This window comes from Sinocyclocheilus grahami, unplaced genomic scaffold (assembly GCF_001515645.1).
Source record: "Sinocyclocheilus grahami isolate Dianchi unplaced genomic scaffold, SAMN03320097.WGS_v1.1 scaffold365.1, whole genome shotgun sequence".
In the NCBI taxonomy this organism is placed as follows: Eukaryota; Metazoa; Chordata; class Actinopteri; order Cypriniformes; family Cyprinidae; genus Sinocyclocheilus; species Sinocyclocheilus grahami.
The window spans coordinates 902,331-912,563 of NW_015505544.1; the positions used below are offsets into that span (position 1 = coordinate 902,331).

The 10,233-nt window shown below is 42.6% G+C and overlaps 1 protein-coding gene across 1 annotated transcript in view; it reads right to left on the reverse strand.

The window, feature by feature from the left end:
* LOC107549183 (contactin-associated protein-like 2) overlaps positions 1-10,233 on the reverse strand; it is a 57,826-nt gene that overhangs the window by 26,720 nt on the left and 20,873 nt on the right. The gene's annotated exons all lie outside the window — the stretch shown is intronic.

Consider the following 10,233-nt stretch of genomic DNA (forward strand, 5'->3'; position numbering starts at 1 on the left):
GGGGCTGGATTATCGTCCCCTCCGCCTGTGAGAGGAGATCTCTCCTGACGGGAATCTCCCATAGAGCGCTGTCAAGGAGAGAAATCAGGTCCGAGAACCATACTCTACCCGGCCAGAACGGGGCCACTGGCAGTCGACTGACCTCGTTCCAGTGCACTCTCTCCAGAACTCCCGGGAGCAGAACAATCGGGGGAAAGGTGTACAGAAGAAACCCTGGCCACGTCTGTATCATGGCATCCAGCCCCAGCGGAGCTGGATGAGTCTGAGAGAGAACCAGAGGGGACCATGCAATATCATCTGAGTTGCAAACAAGTCCACCTGAGCCTGGCCAAAGACTCTCCAAGTCTGCTTCAGATTGAGAGACCGGAAGCTATGAGTTGTGCCTCCTCAGAGGCCACACCCACAGTTTCCACAGCTTCGGGCGGGGGCGCGTCCTCCGACTGTGAGAGGAGATCTCTCCTGACGGGAATCTCCCATGGAGCGCTGTCAAGGAGAGAAATCAGGTCCGAGAACCATACTCTACCTGGCCAGAACGGGGCCACTGGCAGTCGACTGACCTCGTTCCAGTGCACTCTCTCCAGAACTCCCGGGAGCAGAACAATCGGGGGAAAGGTGTACAGAAGAAACCCTGGCCACGTCTGTATCATGGCATCCAGCCCCAGCGGAGCTGGATGAGTCTGAGAGAGAACCAGAGGGGACCATGCAATATCATCTGAGTTGCAAACAAGTCCACCTGAGCCTGGCCAAAGACTCTCCAAGTCTGCTTCACCCCTCGGGTTGAGGCATCTATTCCCCGGGCCTCGGCCCCTGCCTCGACAGGATGTCTGCCCCCACATATATAAAATACCACTGCTGTGTTGTCGGTGTGCACCAACACATAGCGATCTCTTAGGCCTGGGAGGAAGTGTTTCAAAGCTAGAAACACAGCCAGCATCTCCAGTCAACTTATCCACGTGAGATGGCGGCCGCTCCACAGGCTGCGGGCCGAGCGGCCACTTATGACCGCTCCCAACCGGTGAAAGATGCATCCGTCGCTAGCATATGCGGCGACCAGGAGCTCTCAGCACCAGGCCCTGAGATAAGAACCAAGGTTTCCTTATCTTGTCTAAGGCACGTAGGCACCGCCACGTGACCTTGAGCATGCGAAGCTGGTTTCCCCTCGGGGAGAACCCCTTGGTCTTAAGCCACCACTGTAGGGGTCTCATGTACAGCAGGCCAAAAGTAACCACGTTGGACGCGGCTGCCATCAGACCCAGCAGTCTGAAACTGCTTGACAGTGAGTGACCAGCCTTCTCTCACTCTCGCGACAAGGATCGAATCGATCCGAGCAGGAGACATACGTGCCTACATCGTGGTCGAATCCCACACCACACCCAGATAAGGGGTTCTCTGTACTGGAGAAAGCACACTTTTCTTCGCGTTAAGTCTTAACCCCAGCTCTTTCGTGTGAGAGAGAACGACATCTTGTGCACCAACACATAGCGATCTCTTAGGCCTGGGAGGAAATGTTTCAAAGCTAGAAACACAGCCAGCATCTCCAGTCAACTTATCCACGTGAGATGGCGGCCGCTCCACAGGCCGCGGGCTGAGCGGCCACTTATGACCGCTCCCAACCGGTGAAAGATGCATCCGTCGCTAGCATATGCGGCGACCAGGAGCTCTCAGCACCAGGCCCTGAGATAAGAACCAAGGTTTCCTTATCTTGTCTAAGGCACGTAGGCACCGCCACGTGACCTTGAGCATGCGAAGCTGGTTTCCCCTCGGGGAGAACCCCTTGGTCTTAAGCCACCACTGTAGGGGTCTCATGTACAGCAGGCCAAAAGTAACCACGTTGGACGCGGCTGCCATCAGACCCAGCAGTCTGAAACTGCTTGACAGTGAGTGACCGGCCTTCTCTCACTCTCGCGACAAGGATTGACGAAGCACAATCAGCCCCTTATTTCCGAGAGCTGACTGCGCGAGCTCCGCTCTCCAGTAAATGCTGCTCATAATAGTATAGACATAATGCTTGTGTCCACAGTAACGCTGCTCATTATAATATTAGGCATAATATGCTTGTGTAACTGATGCTTGTGCAACTGGCGAGCTCATCGACGCCCTCATCAACCTCCTCGGAGGAAGAAGGTTGCGAGAAACGCCGGTGAAGATTCCCTCCTCAATGAGAGCCCTCGGAGAGCAAGCATACGCAGTGACAAACGCTCGCAATGCAGGCAGTCAAGGGCTCCCTCGAGAGCTGACTCTGCGTGTTTTGCTCCCAAGCAGACAACACACTAACTGTGTGTATCCCCACCAGAAATGTAGCACGGGCAGGGAAGAACACACAGCCTGAGATGCTGCCCGTATTGGTAAAATAAAGAGTGATAATGGACAGACAACAACAAATAAGACTGACACACACAGAGCGCTTGCTGAATGACAGAAAGCTGACACCAGTTTCACCGCACGTGCTTTTATGCTTCCTGGTCGCCTACGTCACCCTGCCTGTGACATCTCGCCCATCCATTGGACTGATTACACATGTGATTCAGAGCGTGGTCATGGTGGAGGCGTTCCCGTAACGTTTCGATGCAGCTCAAGTTCCTGAAAGGGAACTGCAGTTGGCTGCTAACTTTATTACAGGTCTCTACAGTATCTTTCAACCAATGAATTTAAATTATTTTTCCATATCTTTTTCAGTCATATGTTTATTAATGCCTGACATGAATATTGGCATAAGAATAATAAAAAAAATATTTTATTGAGAATGCACAGAGCAATTTCTAATCAATATTTTACTTACTAAATTTAATTCTAAAATAGCAATAAAATAATTAACAGTTAACAATCAAAATAATGTTTTAAGAATTTTAAATTTTTAAATGTACATTTTTTTTTTCAATCTGAAAATTCCATGATATTTTCCAGGGTTTCCATATCAATTTAATAGTTTTACTCAGCAATGATGCATTAAATTGATCAAAAGTGATACTCATTTTTTAAAAATGTTATAAAATATTTCTATTTCAAATAAATTCTATTCTTTCAGTTCATCAAAGGAAAAGAAAAGAAAAGGTTTCAACTAGAAATATTAAGCAGTACAACTGTTTTCAACATTGATAATAATAAGAAATGTTTCTTGAGCACCAAATCAGCGTATTAAAATTATTTCTGAAGGATCAAGTGACACTGAAGATGCTGAAAATTCAGCTTTGCATCACAGAAATAAATGCAATTTTAAAATCTATTAAAACAGAAAATAGTTGTAATAAAATTTCACAATATTGCTGTTTTTTACTGTATTTTTGATCTAATAAATTCAGCCTGGGTGAGCATAAGAAACTTTTGAACGGTAGTGTACAATTTTGTGACACATGCAAAAAATAGCAGCGTCTTGAGGATTTCACAGCTTGGAAGTGTTTCACAGCTTGAACTATCTGCTACAACTGTACAGATGCACAACTTAAATAAAAATGAGAGAATAAAATCACTTCACTAGCTTCAAGTGGTGGAGCATAGTGCAGCATTATCATTATTATTACCTACGAACAGATAGCAATTCTGAAGCAGCTGCACCCCTTATAGTAAAGCACAGGTCTTTGTGTGCATGCAAATGCAATATCACAACAGTGTTGAGTGTTTTTTTTTTTTACCACATCGAGTGTTATTTATACTGTGTTAAAGCACTATAAAACTCTGCAACTGGAGTGTTTTGCAAAAGTGTACATCAGGCGAAGGCCCAAAATATCTTACATTCCAAAAATCACCATTTCTACAGTGAAGTGTAGTGATAACAGCACCTTGTTTTTCTCTTCAGCAGGAACAGGGAGTGTTTGTCAGGACAGAGGGGAAGATGGATGATACAAAATACAGTAAACAACCTGCAGCCTTCAGCCTGGAAGTTGCAAAATTGTTCACTATGCAACATGACCGTGACCCATGAGCGGCTGAAGGACCACAGGAGGGTGAATGGCCATCACAGTGCTAGATATAAAGTTTTCACCACTTTGATTCAAGTTTTCTTAAAACTATTCTTCATTTAGTTGACAATTCATATCCAAAGCACCTTTATGGTGATGGGACTTATAAACTGTGCTGTAAAAATGATGCTTTCTAAGATTATTGACGTTTTTTAAATTTTTATTTCCCATTTAATTAAATGCGTAACTTGCTGTTTCTTTGCAATTATTTGTGAAATTTACAATTTACAATTTCTGAGTGAAAAATGTTTCAAAGTAAATCCTACAGCTGTGTTTTTTTTCCCTCAGTGTGCCCCTTCATAGGTTTGCATCTCACCTTTAGCACCAACCTAGATGTGTTAAAATAATAATTATAATATTCACATTTTGTGAAAAAATTTATGAAAAATAGTTTTATTTTTATTTTAAATTTTTTTTGTTGTAATGTTAAAAAGTATTGTTAATGTTAAAGTTAAAGGTTAACGGTTTTTACTGATCTGTTTTATAATGTGATATGTGGTGAATTGTACTGAATCAAATTAAATTTAAACCTGAACATAACAATCATTTCCAGATTTTGAAATCATCAGATATTTATAAAAATGTTTTTTTTTTTTTTTGGTGGTATGTACAGTGCAAGTCAATGGGGTTCTAAAAAGCACTGGACATCATTAACTTTTATTGCATGGGCATTTATCAAAAAATATTATTTTTCATTTCGCAGAAGAAATAAATAATCTTTTAAAATTAGATTCTGTATCTGATATTTTCAGTGTGGTCTGAATGTCTTATCTGTGTGTTAAGGTTATTGCACCACATCATCATCAGTGGAATTCACGCATCTGCAACACAATTACATTTCCAACTTATTGAACTGTAGCTGTGATGAGCGATCACTTGACTCAGTGTTTCCATTTATGCTTCTGCATCTGAGCATGAGCACTCACGACAGTAAAGACAGACACTCAGCACGGGGTAAAGCAACCCACACCAGTGTTTGATTCAACCCTCTTTCATAATTGCAGCCGTGTTGATGCCACAGTGGTGAGTGGGCACACATTAGACCACTCCTGTGTCGGCTGGATGATCACAAGCTCTCTCAGGCCTCTATTAAACAGTAGGCTCCACTGAGACCAAACACAAAGGCCAGTCTTCGTCACACATACTTTATATTTGACATTTACTGAGTACTTGCTCTTTCTTTAAAGCCGACTTCCTTACTTTCGGTCTCCATCTCTTAACAGGCAAATGGAGTAGACAGCTCTACTACAACATATCAACCGCATGAGCCACACTTGCAAACAATGGCAGAGCAGTGGTGCATCCAGACTTTTTAAAATGTTTACAATGGCACATATGGAACACAGACTCACAGTAGCAAGAAGCATAACCCACAATCCCTGATGATGATGATGATAATAATAATTAAAAAATATTTACAATAATAATAATAATAATGGGAGATATTTTCATACTTCAACATGTTTTTTAGACCTGGAAATCAAAAAAAAAAAAAAAAAAAAAAAAAGGTACAAATGTCTGATGTCACACTGATCAAATCAAATCAAATCAAACCAGATTTATATAAAGATTTTAAAAAATATATTAATACCTTGATACATTGATAATAAAAAGAAATGCATCTTGAGCACCAAATCAGCATATTAGAATGATTTTTGAAGTGACATTGATTATTATTATCATTATCATCATTATTATTATTGTTAGGGAATGTCTATAGTTGAATATCTTTTAAATTAACAATGAATATTACAATTTATTATTATTATTATTAAGGACACAAATCACACACGAATGACACTAAATAATAAAAATATTGTATATTTACGAAATGTGAGTATTGGTATTTTCTTCTGTAAATACATTTTCACTCTACTGTACAATATTTTACTGTGTCTATGCTCATTATCAATTTAGCTTGTTTATTTGCATTAAATTACCATTCATTTATAACTTTCTTCTTCTTTTTTAATAATAAATAATACATTTAGTAAATGTAATAATATATTTTTAAAAATAATCCAACAAAAACCTATTTAATGGATCAGCAGAGGCTCATGCAAATCAACAAAATTGTGACCTTTCATTTCTTTACACTGCTACTCACTCAAATTTAAACCTAGGATGTTAAACCAGGCTTTACTAAAGTTCCACCTCTGACTTGGGAGTCAACCAATTACAGTTTACAATTTTTGGAATCCTGGACACGTCCCTGTAGCAGAGAAAGAAAAACTCAATATATCAAGTCATGAACAATACCATGGCACCTGTGCTGAACTCCACACCTGAAGCCATCAACACAACACTGCGTTTACAGGAACTGAACATTATACTCACAAAGGGACAAACATTGGATTTCCGTGTAGAATAAATGCTCAGACCTTACAGATGTTCCAGTCTCAGGTCATATCCTGGCAGTCAGGAGTCATTAGAATCAGTTGTACTGAATTACATGGTGCTGGTGCTCTGACATTTGACTGACAGATCAGTAAGCAGGCCTGTTATTGACTCTGGGTGCAGTTACTCGCTGTCAATCTCCATGATATTCCTATATGGAGACCATAGAAAGTACAGTTTTCTTTCTAGTTTGTTCACAATGTTAAATGCAGAGGACTTTAATTCAAAAAGAGACTAAATCTAAGCTTCTGTCAGTGGCCTGCACTGGCATCACCATTATGGGAATTGATTTCACACCAACAACAGCTTAAGATACAGACACTTCCAGGGTCCAAAATTAACACTTACAGTAGGACCAAGTGCCAAATGTGAATAAAACTGGCATTGGGCAACTGGCCCTGAATTTGTTACAAGGTCCCTAAAGCAGATCATTTGACCAATTACCTTTTCAGTCACATGTTTATTGATATTTGACATGCATATTGATATTACTAATATAATAGTTATTAATTAAAAAACAATTTACTGAGGATGCACTTACAATGAGCAATTGCTAACCAATTAAATATTTTAAGTATAATTTATCTATATTTATCAGTAATTATTTATATTTAAGCTATAAAAATTATATTTACAATTGAAATAACAAAATAACAATATCATAATTAATAGTAAACAATCAAATGTAATACTTTTACGCAGCAAGGATGCATAAAATTAATCAAAAGTGGTAGTAAAGACGTTTGCTTTTTTACTTTCTATTCATGAAAAAATAATGGTTTCCACAGAAATATTAAGCAGCACAACTGTTTTCAACATTGATAATAAGAAATGAGCAGCAAATAAGCATATTCTAATGATTTCTGAAGGATGATGTGACATTGAAGACTGGAGTAATGACTATACATACTACACACACACACACACACACACACACACACATATATATATATATATACACATGTCAATATGCAAATGTGTCCTCATAAACCACACAAACACACACACACACACAGTTCCCTTTCATGGGAACTTCAAACTGCGTCCTCTAGGGGTCGCTATGGGGAACGCCTCGTCGTGACCCGTGTCTGAAGCATTCATTGAAAAAAAAACACCAACAACACGTCGGCCGGCGACAGCCATGACGTCACTACTGGTGCGACTATAGTATAAATAGGCGCCAGGAGAACACATCATCCACTTCTTCGTCTGAAGCTTGCATCCACAGCATGGCAAGAAACCTAGAGGACACTGTGTCTCGTTCCCTACTCAGGGAACCATGGTTACATAAGTAACCTGAGGTGTTCCCTTTCATGGGAAATTCGAACTGCGAAATTCGAACTTGCTATTGGGAACGGTGTACCCACGCCATCATGCTGAGGGGAGTGCATGCCAGAAACCATGGCGAGCACTAAGTACCAACTCTACCATATTGCCATGGGAGTTGCCCCTGGGACGTTAGACGGATGCCAGTGACATTATTCCCTATGTGAGTGAGCCGCTGGAGGATGATGTTATTTCATTAACATTGTCTGATCCAGTGGCCAGTTCTCTGCTGGTTTCAACCCAGCAAAAGCAGGAAATGTCTGAGGAGGGCAAAGAAGCTGAGGCTGAGGCTGAGCCTTCCCAGTCCTCCTGCCCTGCGTATGATGAGCTTTTGAAAGTTATGGATCGCTCCACGGTGAGGCTTTACTTGCCGTGAAGCAGGCAAAGAAAGTGACGTCGCGAGGTCATCTCAATGAACGTTATTTTTTTCTGGCCATAACCCTCCAGCTCAGGTGAGCCTTCCTTTCTTCCTGTTTTCCATACAGAGATTGAGAAGGAATGGAAGAGGCCGTTTTTTCCTCACGCATCCATCGATTCCAGCATACGAGTTATGGCAACATTGAGGTGATGCGCGAAAGCGGTTATGAGAAGATGCCCCAGTAGAGAGACGCTGGCCAGCTATCTCTCTATGGGTGAGACGTCCTCAGATTGAGAAGGAATGGAAGAGGCCGTTTTTTCCTCACGCATCCATCGATTCCAGCATACGAGTTATGGCAACATTGAGGTGATGCGCGAAAGCGGTTATGAGAAGATGCCCCAGTAGAGAGACGCTGGCCAGCTATCTCTCTATGGGTGAGACGTCCTCTTTTAAGACTCCCTCCTTGACATCTCGCTCGAATGCCAGGGCATACGCAGCAGCAGGTTGGGCTGTCGCTTCATTGCACACGATTGTGATGCTCCAAGCATATCAGGCTGACCTGCTGAAAGACCTGGATAAAGGAGGTCCAGGTCTGAGCCCAAACAACTCAGGGGTCCTGGCCTGTCTCGGTTTGAGGATCAGAGACAGGCACAGAAGGCTAGAGTCGCGGCTTGCGCTCCTCCCCCGCCCGTGGGTAGGGGTAGGAAGAATCGCGGGTAAAATGAAGGTAGGTAAAAGACCTAAGGGATGTGATCCAGAGAGGGTGTCAGCACTTTTGTCCGGATCAGAGTGATACCTCAGTATCCACTCATTTCCTTCGGGGGTCTTACATCTGCCCTTATCTTCCCCTTTTTTCTCATTTTGTCTCTCATAGTTGAGGTATACCTATGATGAAAATTACAGGCCTCTCTCTTCTTTTTAAGTGGGAGAACTTGCACAATTGGTAGCTGACTAAATACTTTTTTCCCCCACTGTATATATATGTGTATTTAATGCGCTGCTGGTTGTGTGTATAACCCTTCTGCAAGCTTTCTTTGCTGTGCTTCCCGGGACCTGTGTGTTTCTGTCCCTTTCTAGGGTAGGTCCTCTGTGAGCACCCCCTCTGCTGGATTCAGAAACCGGGTGCTCGACTTGCAGTGTTTATCTCACTCGTCGATATATGTCCAGATGGTATGATAAGCCGGGTTTCGGCTTCATACTTCCTGGATCATGCAGCCAGATCACAGGCTTCTGCGGAAGCCTTCTTGGTCATCAGGCCCCCAGCACAGCACTGCAAAAATTTCCTGGACGTCCGGGTTGGGCTTATGCTTTCAGTCTGCCTTGTCTGGTCTACCGTATCTAGGTCGCCCTGAGGGGCCTCCCGAAAACCAGGATATCCCCTCTTGCTGAGGCATCGGGCGGGAAGTATAGGTGGCATGTGCGAGAACCTTCTTGTGTAATGCTGTCTCAGGCAGTGCTCCCCTCACCTTAGAGGGTTGTATTTGAGCTTGCCTCTCCCGTTTGGCCCAGTACTTCCAGGTATCTGTGAGCAGATGCTTGGAAAACTCTAAATCCATACTATGGTAAGTGCACACGTTAAGCTTTGCGCACTTTCTAAAAATCCACATAAGTGGTAAGTGTACATTGTATGCTTTGTGCACTTTCTAAAATCCACATAGCTGGTAAGTGTGCACGTTATGCTTTGCCCACTTTTCTGAAATCCTGTATGGTAAGGGGTATGAGTTATTAACCTCGTTCCCTTTCTCTGAGTTGGTTTAGACCCCGGTACCTTGGGCTCCACTCATCTAGTGTGTCTCTGTCAACACACTCTGGAAGTATCGCTCCCCTCACCATGGAGAGTTATTGTGAGCATGGTGCTTTCTTTCGAGCGATTAATTCTCTCTGAGGAGTTGGATTCCTCACTCCATGGGCTGTTCTCGTGGTAGTGTTGAGCAGTGCTCCCCTTTTATCAAAGGGTTACTTGGAATGAGCACACTATTCCTCTGAATTCGGAGTTCTCCTCTCACATGAGAAGTTGAGTTCTCTGTTTTTCCAAAGCACCTGGAAACAGCAGCATCAGGCGAATTAGGACCTTCCTCTGCCTCTCTGATGTGCTGAGTGTTTGGCTAGCTTGCAGTACACTTACCCTTCTGATTCTACAATCGCGCTGTAGGTCGAGCCCCCTCTCGTTGAGAGCTGGGTTTGTGCTCCCTCAGC